The sequence below is a fragment of the Apium graveolens genome, chromosome 9 (genome assembly GCF_009905375.1).
Source record: "Apium graveolens cultivar Ventura chromosome 9, ASM990537v1, whole genome shotgun sequence".
NCBI classification, from domain to species: domain Eukaryota; kingdom Viridiplantae; phylum Streptophyta; class Magnoliopsida; order Apiales; family Apiaceae; genus Apium; species Apium graveolens.
This window is the reverse complement of record NC_133655.1, coordinates 73383550-73396486: the sequence shown is the minus strand read 5'-3', so window position 1 is coordinate 73396486 and position 12937 is coordinate 73383550. Positions and strand designations below refer to the sequence as shown.

The window sequence follows — 12937 nt, the reverse complement described above, 5'->3', positions numbered from 1 at the left end:
TGTTCTAAAGGATGGCTGTTATCAGGTTACAAGAAGCTATTAGTAATTAGGCCACTCATGACTAGCTTGTGGAATGGAGTAGATAAGTGTTGAAGAGAGAGAGTTAGAGGAGATTAGGGATCTAAAGATTTCTTGAGATTAGAAAATGGAGTTGTAATGATGTGATAAACATTTTAACAAGATGATGTGACATTAGCTGACTTGTTGACTATTGGATAATCTGTTCCACTCAATGATTGCAAAGTGGTTAACGGGAGTACTACCAGTATGGGAGCCTTAATGTGAAGCTACGAATAAGATAACGTGCAACGACAACGGAAGTTTTCATTGATTACGGAAAGTAATAGACCTAATGAAGGAAAGGAGATAAATGAAAGTAAATGGATCTTTGGGTGATCATTTCTTTAACTTGGTATCTGGTCATAAGAAGGAAAACAACCAACTCATACAGTAAGGACAACCGGAGGTGTGATTTTCAAAATTTTCAAAATTTTTAACAAGTTTTCGAAAAAGATTTTTCCTCACAAAATTTCTAAAAGCCTTTTTGAATAAAATAAGTTTTAAACCTTGGTTGTCAAGTTACTACTTGAGTTTCCTATTTGTTAAAAGACCCGGATTATCTGGAAGGATGTTGTTTCAGACTCAGTATTGTTAATTCGGAGAACGAGGTAACCTGCGATTATGAAGAAGTGAGTGCAAGTATTGTCTGATAGGATTAACAACAGAACCAGCGTACGGAATAACTATTCATCCAATTACTGGGATTATCAGAGTTCGAAGAATTCATTGATTAAACGGAAGCCTGAGCATGACCGAAGAAGATTGGGAAAATTTCCAGACTTTTCTAAAGGAAGAATATTATTAATAAAATGATCGTTATGTTGAATGATTTACGGTTATTCCAAATTAAAAAGAGGAAACTCATGGTTATCTGATAAGAACGCCATTATGATCAAATTGTTAAAGTATTATACGTGTAGGTGCGACATTATAGACGCGAGACTTAACGAGTAAGAATCTACCATAATGCTTAGTTGTGAAGGCATTTTAGCCTACTTCTAAAGTTGTTATGGGATACAATTAGGAAATGATCGAGCAAGCTCGAAAGATGAATACAAGTGAAATGTGGATGGTGACCAATGGTATCATTCTCGTCCTCAACATTACAGCGTATATTCCTTTTTAATTCCTAAAAATGTATGAACTCTTTTTTCTTAATAAATTCTTTCTGATGATATCAAAATGGAAGATTTTGTATTCCTTTCAAATTCAATTGTTCCCCTCAAGTTTTGTTTTCTGATTGGGACAAACAGTGTTATGATGAGACACTTTGTCGAAATAACAAAGAGTCGGGTGGGACGCCACCTAATCATGTGCTGTATGCCATATGGTATGAAAGACTGGCCATCTTAAGTACCAATGTGGTTGTCTCATTAATATTCAAAACATTACTTCTTCTTTCTTTTTAACTCTAAGTTTATTAAAATTATGAATCCTTCTAATTGTTTCGTTGTACCGTTGTTCTTTGCGAGAGCTTTTCAAACAAAAATCAACATATTATACACCCAGCGGGCAAAGTCTCATCTACCTCTCATGCATGGAAAGGAAACAAGTGCATATGGTGGGAATTGCAAATCACTGGCCCTAGCCAGGGATGCATTACGACTCAAAGGAATCTACTTCAATAAGGGATACATCTCCAAGAACGAGAATTTGCGATATGTTATTTAGAATATGGATGTGATGACGTGGAAGATTATTGCGGATACCTTATATGTTAAAGTATTGAAAGATGTGGGAGCAATTGGATCGTATATCTCTCAAGGTTTTATTGATAAGATGAATTATCCTGTCGAATCAATAAGTTTATAGTAAGTTAAGAACGTGCAGTTATTAAATAAGTAAGTACCAATGGCGGAATCGATATTTCTGGCAATAAGCTGTGAAGAATTGATATCATTTGAGATAAGAGGATTTGACATTATTCTAAGAAGTGGATTAGCTATTCAAGTGTGATGCCCAGGTAGACCGTCGTGATGGAAGATAGTTCTGAAGACGCCAAATGAGAACATGAAGAAGTTTAAAGGACAAAGGAAAGTAAAGAACTTGTTAAGAACGATTTAAGATTACAGCGACCAGAATATAAGTGTTATGGCGATTATAAATAAGAGTCAGGAGCAAACTGAACTTGAAGATTTTACAGTCTCAAGATATGTTTCCAAATGAGTTATCGATATTTCCTTTAGATAAAGAAAATGCATTTATGATTGATGTGGCACCTGAATTGAAGCCAGTATCCAAAGCCCCGCACAGAATGGCACCAGATAAAATAAAGAAGTTACCCGAGGAAACGTAGGAGATAAATAGAAGAAAAAGCAACTGGACCCAGCGTACCCCTTAAAGTACCCTAGCACGATGTGTTAATAAGAAAGATGAAAGTGTGAGATTATATACTAGCGAAAGCTCAACAAGGTTACTCTCAAGAGCAGATATCTGTTATCTCAAACCAATGATTTGTTTAATTAAATGAACGAAGCAAGGTATTTTTATAAGATTGATTTGAGACTGGGTATATTACCAAGTGAAAATTTAACTTATGGACGTATCAAAGATAATTTTCAGAACTCAGTACTGTTGTTATAAAATTCTAGAAATGTTAGTGGGATGAACTGATATACCAGTGATATTTAAATTTGATGAGTATAATTTTGAAGGAAGAATTTGGATAAGATGTACTTGTGTTAATTAAGAAGAACCATGCAACCTATACAATGATAGCTGATGAGTCAAAAAAAAAGCGGTATAAAAAGAGTTTATCAGGTGAAAACTTTAATGGCAGGAGGTATAATTCTTAGTATAGACAGTCAGTAAGGAGGAGACAAAAGGGGATTCAGCAGAAAATTTAAAGATAGTATGAATGAAGAAAGACCAGAAGCACCAACAAAAGTAAGAAGTTTTATCATGGGCCGGTTATTATTGGAAATTTGTGCAAGATTTCTTGAAAGTTGTAATATTCGAGATGAAGTTAACCAGGAAAAGCAAGAAGGTTATATGAAATGGAGAAGGGTGAAGAAAGTTTTGCGAAGTTAAATGAAAGAATGGTTACAACACCTATTTTATCACTTTGAAAGCATCAGGGAGATTTGGTAGTTTATAGTGATACTTCTCGTAAGGGAATAGGATGTATGTTGACACAAAACAATAAAGTTATTGCATATGCATCCAGACAACCGAAACCTTATGAGCAGAAGTACCCTACTCATAACTGGGGATTAAAAGCAACAATAATATTCATTTTGAAAGATTGGGAAATATTAGAAGTATAGAGAAAGATGTGAGATATATACAGACCACAAGAGTTGAAGTATGAACTCTCGAGGAAAAGCAAATGTAGTGGCAAGAGATGAGCAAGAAGGAGAGAGAATGAACATAGAGACTGTACGAGAAGAATTATCTATGGAATTCTAGAAGTTGGAATTGAAAGTCAGAGTGCATAATCCAAAAAGGAGTAAGAATGTATAAGTATAACTTTTCAATCAGAATTGTTAGAAAAGATAAAGAAGTGTCAGGAAGAGGTAATGAAGCAGGATATAGATCATTTAGTATGGGAAGAATAGTGCACGTAAAAAGGACGATCAAGGTATTCTTAGGTTTTCTTCTAGAACTTGGATTCCACCAGTGATGGAATTGAAGGATGAAATTTTACAGGCAGCTCATAATTCGAGGTATTCAATCCATTCAGGGAGTACCAAGATGTATAGAGATTTAAAGGAAATTATAGGTGGTTAGATATGAAGCGGGGAATTGCCGAATGAATTAGCAGATGTTATATATGTCAATAGAGTTAAAGTAGAGCATCAGAGATCAAGTGGATTGTTACAGTCATTGGAAGTTCCAGAGTGGAAGTGGGAGCATATCACCATGGATTTCATAGTTGGGGTTACCAAGCACAAAAAAAAACTAATCATGATGCCATTTAGCTTATAGTGGATAGATTTACCAAGCCAGCTCATTTTCTGCTTATAAACGAAAGATTTTCGCTCGATAAGTTGATCCATAGGTGCCTGAAGGAAATTGTAGTTCGTCATGAAATTCTTGTGTCTATCGTATCTGATCGAGATCCAAGATTTAATTCGAGATTTTGGAAGAGTTTTCAAGAATGTTTAGGAACAAGATTGAATATGAGTACAGATTATCACCCAGAGACGGATGGCCAAAGTGAAAGAATAATCCAGACAATAGAAGACTTATTGCGTATTTGTGCTATTGATTTCAAAGAAAATTGGGGCGAGCATTTTACCTCTGATAGAATTTGCTTGCAACAACAGTTATCACGCTAGTATCGGGATGTCACCCTAAGAAGCCCTTTATGGATGCAAATACAGATCTCTAGTGTATTAAGACGGAGCAGTAGAGCGTAAAATACTTGGACCTGAATTAGTATAGCAGACAAAGGAAGTTATTGAAGTTATCCAGAAGAGATTGATAGCCGTACCAGACCGTCAAAGGAAATAAATAGATCAATCAAGGAAAGACATGGAATTCGAAGAAGGAAGCTTAGTACTACTGAAAATAGCGCCGTGGAAGGGATTAACGAGGTTTGGAAAGAAAGAAAAACCGAGCCTAAGATATGTCGGACCTTTTGAAATCTTAAAGCACGTTGGCAAAATAGCTTTCGAGTTAACGTTACCTCCGCACATGGAGCGCATTCATAATATTTTTCACATATCAATGCTTAAGAAATATAATCCAGACTCCAAGCATGTAATAGAATATGAGCCAATAGAGCTTCAGGCAGATTTGTCATATGTAGAGAATCCGATAGAGATTCTAGAAAATAGAGAGAAAATATTGAGGAATAAAGTGGTAAAGTTAGTAAGAGTATTGTGGAAAAACCCAAAGGTTGAAGAGTCAACCTGGGAGTTAGAAAGTGATATGAGAGAAAAGTACCCTCATTTGTTTTCTTAGAAGATTCTGAGGACAGAATCCTTTTAAGGGGGGAAGGATGTAATATCCGGGATATATCGTGTAATTATTTTTGTTATTATACAATTATTATGTGTGTACAGTATCTATTCTGTAAGTTAATTGTTAAATGTTATCTGTACTTGGATATTCAAAAATAATATTAATTGAGTATTTTAATTTTTATATGTCCAAAATAAAATATAGATAATTGTCATATCTTCCTAATTATTCTTATGTTGGTTTATGGATTTATAAGAATCATCTGAAATTTCTAAAATCTTTTTCCGGGTATTTAAAATCTATTTTATAAAAACGGGAACCAACCGACGTCATCCGTTGTTACGTTTTTAGAACCCAAAACTTTTCCGAGAACTCCTTCCTAACCTAATTGTAATATTCCGAGCATATTCAATGTTTCGACTTTTTCGATCCGGCGTACGGTTTGTCCTGCGCGGGTCCCGGCGTAACATTTTCGATACAATATTCGTTTCGGTAAATCAATAAAACTCGTATTTTCGAGAAACGGGAGCTTTTTATTAAACTATCACAATTATCACCTCGTAATACGTGTAACCAGGCGCTGAGACCAAGACCGCAGTACAAATTGTACTGATTTGGATAATTATCTCGAAAACCGATACCGTTTGGATCAGTTTTTATAAATAAACGTACCGTTTTATATCCGGAATGATCCAACGGGATACTAATTTCCCATAATTATAAATAGCCTCTACCGTATTTTATTTTCTACCGGAAATCATTTGCAAACAGTATTTACAGAATTTTTACAGAGAAAATACTATAATTATATTATGTTCTTCGTAATCAAATACAAATTCGGAGGCGTTATCGATATCCGATTTTGGCGTACATATACTCAAAACGAAGCTACTGAAATCTAAAATCCAAATCTTCCATCAATTTCAACCCAGAAACATCAGGTGAATTTCTATTTAATTATTTATATTTGAATTTCTTGATAATTAAATGATGAATTTGTGTACGGAAGATTGTTTGTATGATTTGATGCTTGCATATTAAAGATCTTTTCTTCCTGATGATTTTGGTATATTGTACTCTTGATTTGGAGTTCAATAACATGTTCAATTTTAAGTTTAATTCTCTGATTGAAGGAATTAGGGTTTATATGGTTTGAATGTTTTCAATTCGATTTGGGGGAATCTTGGTTAGGGGTTTTCAGTCGATCTTGATGGGTGCATCGTGTTCCTTATCAAATTTGCAATCGAATCATATATTCATATGTCACAAACGATTTTTGATAAGCTCGGAGTTGTATTTTGAAGTTCTCGTCGAAGTTCTTCATGTTTTGGCCAGATTTTCGTTTCCATATGTCGTTTGGTCCATTTGTTAACTGATTTGAACTCCTGAGATGGTTTAGAATGAAAACCCCACTTGAATCGTGTCAAACCATTCTGTTTTCACCTGAATCGGGGCTCACCGGAGCCGTATTCCGGTCACCGGAAACTGGGTTCTTCGCGACCCGTTTCTGTTCTTGGTGACCCGGAGTTCCGACCCAGTTTGACCCGGTTTTGATCCAAAATTCTGTAAAATGAATTTCTAACTTCTGTTTTTACAGTTTAGCCCCCAAGGTTTCCCAGCTTTGCAGAAATTGGATTTCTGTTTCAAAAACTTTTAAAAATAAGATTTTTTTTATAAATTCATTTCCAAAATTTGTTTTTAATTTCTAAAAATTCTGAAAATTATTATTTTAATTCCAAAAATTATTTTTAATTCAAAAACAAATCTAAATTAATTAGTTAATTAATTTCAGTTAATTTTTAATTGATTAATTGGTCAATTAATTCAAAAATTAATTGATTACTTGATTTAATTAATTATTAATTGATTTTAGTTATTTATTTAATTAGATTTAATTATTTAAAAATGATTTAAAAATTCTGAAAAATAGTTTGGAGCTTTAAAATATTATTTTAAATTATTTTCAAGGCTCGATAATTATTATAAAATTGTTTTGAAGCCAGAATTGGCCAACCGAACCCTGTTTAATATTCCGAAATTGATCCAACGACCCGTTTTAATTCCGAAAAATGTTTTAAAAATTATTTTAAATACCTGAAAGCCTGTTTACGACCCGAGACTCCTTTATAAATGATATGTCATTGATTATTTAACGTGTTATGTGTTATATGTGACCTGTTGGTTGATTGTCGGTCTATATGTTCGGTGTTTGCTTGTTTATAGCGTAACTTTCAATCCGTTAATCGGATTTGGGTGAAACGAAGGGTAGATAGAAGTGTATGTCGAATAGAATCATATGAATTAAATATTGATAGAGACTTATGATGCCTAGCAGAGTAAGAAAGGCGTAGGAAAGAGAAGCAGGTGATCAGAAAATAGAATTGACATGTAGAAAATACAGCAAGTAATCAGAGGATAGAAGCGAGGCATAGGAGAAGCAGACGAGTAATTGTTGAATGAAGTCATTAGACAAGTACAAGTGAAGTTGAAATCGATTATGATAAGGCAAGTATTTCTAAACCTTTCTCGAGATATAATGCAAATATTTCTAAATGCTCTTGTGACATACTGTTAATACCCAAAATAGCTATGTTTTATACTGTAAATACTTTGAATCCTTCAGCCTTGATCCTGAGCCATATCATTTGATCTTTGAGCCGTAAGCCTTATTCTTTGTAAACCATTTCTTGTTGATTTACCAGATACTAAACCACACAAATAAGATACTACTCCACAAATATATATCCATCATATATACCAAACACTGGAACAGAATTGTTTACACATACAGAAACTTTTATACTCAACCATACCTTGTGATATCAAAGTAATTAAACCTTGTAAAAACACTATTCATCTAATATCTGATTATCCTACCGGCTGGAGGCCACTTCTTTTATGTACTTTGACATACCCTTTCGGTAACCATGAATTTTTACCATGCTCTTTTACAAATATTTTATTGTTATTAATTATGATCTGTTTTTATTGAACTCTATTATTGATCATATTAAAATGCTTTAGAATTGGATAGTTTTCTTTGTGTGGACCAGATTCGTGGTTAGACCATATCGATGGTCAAGTTAGGCCAATGTGTGCCTTGGATCCAGTAGTTAGAGCAGTGTTGTGTGCTTTGCTCGGGGTTAGCGCGTGACTGATTAGCAGCCTAACCTTGGCTTTAAAAACTTTAAATGAATATCCAATTCTATTGGTTGTTTAACAAGAAACTTGATTCCTTTGAATCACCTCGGTTATTATTGTTTAACCTCGGTTATCGATAATATGACTTGCTGAGCTAGTTAGCTCACTTTTGCGAATCTTTTTATGTATTCTACAGTTAAGAAGGATACGATTGATAGCGAGGTTTCCCAGTTCAATGTTCGAGCTAGGATTCCAGTTTATGATTGATCGAGCTAGCAGGAGCTTATTGCAGTAGTGAGATAGTAAGGTTGTAAGAATAATTTCATATCAGTTGTAAATTTAATTAGTTGGGAATTTGGTGCGTTGTAATAAAAGTTAAGGTTGTGGCTTGTTTTCATACTTTAACCTGTTGCGATCCGTGGTTATGTAAAGCAGGGTCATTGCAAATAATATTTTCTATACAGGTTTATATATTGAGTATATGGTTGTCTTATTCTCAGTCATATCAAACATTGTTTTTTATCATTTCTTTTTATCATAAATTATTCACTGATTTTCAATTGTTATCAAGTGTTCTATAACAATGAATTTGCTCGAATTTTTTTCAAATAAAGTGTTGGGTGCAAAGTATGATCTTGTATTTCGTATTTTTTGTGTCTCTAATGGAAGAGCAAGTAAATTGTAAGTGCATCACTCTACAAGGTCCTAAAGCGCATATGAAGTTGCTTGTGAACTGGTAATGCAACCAAATCGACACCATAATCATAATGTTCCTTCTATTGTGTTTAATCACTATAGTTTTGAAGATGAACCAGATTGTAGGATTTGAATCTTTAGATATTTGACCTGACTTCACATATGTAGAACATCCGGTAAAAATATTAGACCGGTGAGTGAAAGCGCTTAAGAATAAGAGAGTGACGTTAGTAAAGGTTTTGTGAAGGAATTATGAAGTTGATGAAATCGACTTGGGAACTTGAAAGTGTAATGCTTGCAAAGTATCCCTATTTGTTTACTAAGGCGTGATTCTGGGGACAGAATCCTTTTAAGGGGGGGAGGATGTAATATCCGGGAAATTTGCATATTGTATCTTTTGATTAAGTGATAATTTGTGTAATATTAAAAATGATTATATGGATTTACTTTGTTTCATTTTGATTAGCCTATAAGTGGTATATGTATTGATGTTGATATTTCAACGAAACGAAAGTTTGATCGATGCTAGTTATCGTGTGATATACGTAAAATGAGTACGTGTATCATTTTATTGGATAATGATTATTAATGAGGAAAAAAAGAAAAATAATGAATGAGTTATGATTTTTATGGGAAAGTATGTGAATGCGTGATGATGTGATCACACGTATCAATTCGGTTAAACCAAGAAAGTGAAAAAATGATCGATACATATTTTAGGATTTTATGTATATATTGAAAATGGAAGAGTGGGTATAATTAAGATTTAATATGAAAATTAAGTGAAAGTATGAGGTTTAGTTTTCGAATATGTGATTACGTGACATATGAGTTGTACGTGTTTGATTATGTGGTCGATCCATTTTTTTAAACGAATCTAAATATTTTATTTTTTGAAAATAGGATTATATGAGCTATTAAATATTCCTATAAAATAATTAAAATTATATAAAAACATGAGGCTTGTTGTATTATATCTAGAATATCCCTAGAGACTTTATAAAAATGATAGACAAATTTATCTTGCTGATTTGGTATTTTAAATGATTTTAGAATCATTATTTTGATTTTTGAGTAGTAACTTGCAAAATTCGTATAAAATAATCTATATGCTCAAAAATTATTTTAAAAATATATGGAGAAAGTTAATTTCATATTCTTTATTTTAAAAATAAAATTTGAACTATTATAAAATATATCAGGGCAGTTTTGTATTTTTCAAGTTCGTTTTCAGGATTTTCAGCATTTAAATTACACAAGTAAAAATTAAGTTTTTAATTGCTAAAAGAGTGAAATACCCCTGGGCTTTATAAACCAATCCCAGCAGGCTTGTTTTCTACTTCTTTTGAGCCTCAATCTCTCTCGATCCCTCTCGGTTTCTCTCGCTTTTTCTCCCTTTCTCTCTCGATTGTACATCATCACCATCATCTCCTTCGTTTTCTTCGATTGGAGTTTCTATTCGAGACTCCTTATGTTTCCTTCTTCTAGATTCTTGCTGGTATATTGTTGAGTGGCATTTATGGCACTTTATTACACTCCGTAAAACTTTGAATTGGTGTATTTGTACTTAAGTTATTGGTGTTTTAATGTGTTTTCTAGTGTTTTTACATTTTCAGGCATTCTCTAGGTAATCGGGTGAATTAGCATTGTTTTGGTCCTAATTTGGTGTCAGGAAGGTGTTGGAATAAAAGCTAGTGGAAGACCAGCTCAATTCAAGAAGGAAAAAGAAGAAGTCAAAGTTTTGATTAGTGAGCCAGTGCGCCCGCGCTGTCAAAGCGCGTGCCCGCGCCCAAACATCAGAAACCCGCGCGCCCACGCTGATGAAGCGGACGGCCACGCCGTGTCGGGATAGGAAAATCCTGTTTCTTCTTGGCTTTTGAGAGAAAGACTTCTACTTTTCATGGGGCTGCTATAAAAACAACTTTAGGTCATTTTTCATAAGATATCAAGAAGGAGACATATCAGGGCTAAGGAGAAGACGGCAAGAGACCTATAGCACAATTCAACAAAAGTGAAGACGATCTAGTTTATTCTTGTGAATCTTTGTTTTGAGTTGTAATCTTGGATGCTCGTTTCTTGTTTTGTTGAACCTATACTCTTGTGTTAACTTTATTTTATTATTCATTATAAAGATTACGTTTATTATACCATGCTTTTATCGGAACGCACGTTGATGATAAGTCTGATTATAGGCTAATTGTTATCGTGGGGTTCTAGCGGATTTATTTATGGATTTCTTCAGTTGATTTGTTTCGATACCTTAGTGTGTGATGATTTTATGATAACCTAGTATTGGTTGTGCATATTCGTCTTATGAGCGTCGCGAACTTATAAGATAGTGTGTTAATTCTTAATGAAGCGAAAGTGAACTTAAGGATTTAGAACTTGTCATGCTAGCATAGGTTCATGTATTAGTTATTCATGATGCGTAGGTAATTTTAACCATCTTACTTGCCCTATGTAATCAAGATAAATAACTTGTGCTTAAACCGCTATGTTGTCAAATTCTATAGACATATAGGGTCTCAATATAATTTGTGTATATTCAGCTTCTATCTCTTTTGTGGATGTCTATTAGTATGGTATTCGTGCAACGAAAGTTGGCGTTCATCAGTTTCGTGTTGTCTGATTAGTGTCAGCACCATTACAGGCTAAGGTTAGAAATGAAAAGTCTATTAAATGAAGTATTTAATGAAGTTAGAATCCCATATTTGTCATATAAATTAATTTAACCATTCTTATTCCCTTAGTTATAATTGTTAGTTTAATTCTTAGTTATAAACAACCTCAATTTGTTATCGTCTTAGCATTGAATAATAACCATACATTGTTGCTTAAGTGTACAAATTATAAAGTTAACCTAAACCAGTCTCTGTGGGAATGAATCTTATCTATATCTTATACTACTTACGAACGCGATACTTGCGTGTAATTTTAGCGCGTGTTTAGCGACTAACAAGTTTTTGGCACTGCTGCCGGGGACTCGGTGTTAATTTTTAGTTTATGTGTTTTCCATCAGTGGTTGTTAAAGTTCATTGACTTGGACATTGTTACTTATTTGTTTCCTTGTCTTATTTTTGGTATTCTAGCGAGGGTGTATGCATACACGTTCACGGTCTCGTAAGAGAACTCTGGATAAAGCTGAGGAAGAAGTTGTGGTGGTTTGAAGGGAAGTTTTTGAAGAAGAAAAGAAGGTAAAAGAAGAAGAGAAAGTCGAGGAACCAGTTTTAGTAGTGATGGGAGATCAAGCAGAAAATCCTAAGGCTTTGATGGACTATTCTCAGCCTAAGATCAATGATATTCAGTCAAGCATCATCAGGCCAACCATCAGGGTTAACACTTTTGAGATCAAGTCAAGCACGATTCAGATGATACATAACTCAGTTCAGTTGGGGGGTTCTCCTATTGAAGACCCCAACATGCACATCAGGGATTTCATCGAGATCTGTGACACTTTCTAGTTCAATGATGTGTCTGAAGATGCTATCAAGCTGCGACTCTTCCCATTCTCTCTGAGGGATAAAGCTAAGTGCTGGTTACATTCTCTACCAGCAGGGTCTATCACTACTTGAGAAGATCTTGCTCAAAAGTTTCTCACTAAATTCTTCCCTATGGCGAAGACTGCTGCAATCAGGAATGATCTTACTTAGTTTGCTCCGCAAACTGGAGAATCTCTATGTGAGGCTTGGGATCGATATAAGGAGATGCTAAGGAAGTGCCCATACCATGGCATGCCTGATTGGATGATTATAAACGGTTTCTACAATGGATTGGGTGATACTTCTAGACCCATACTCGATATAGCATCAGGAGACGCGTTATGGGCTAAGAGCTACGATGAAGCTTATGAATTGATCGAACTGATGGCTGCTAATGAATACCAGAATCCTTCTCAGAGACTGACTCAGGGAAAAGTAGCAGGAATTCTGGAGTTGGATGCAGCAACTGCTATAGCTCCCCAACTTAAGGCGTTGACGATGAAGGTGGACACTTTGGCTAATTATGGAGTTAATCAAATTGCTAGTTTCTGTGAGCTTTGTGCTGGTGCCTATGAGACTGATCAGTGCGTAATTTCTAGTGAATCAGCTTAGTTCGTGAGCAACTTTCAGCGTTCGCAGCAACCTGTGCCAGC

General features: G+C 34.5%; 1 non-coding gene across 1 annotated transcript; it reads right to left on the bottom strand.

Moving 5' to 3' along the window:
- Positions 1-12431: 12431 nt before the first annotated feature.
- Positions 12432-12538, bottom strand: LOC141688498 (small nucleolar RNA R71). The gene has a single exon (XR_012561938.1). It is a non-coding gene; the product is annotated as a small nucleolar RNA R71 (small nucleolar RNA).
- Positions 12539-12937: the final 399 nt, after the last annotated feature.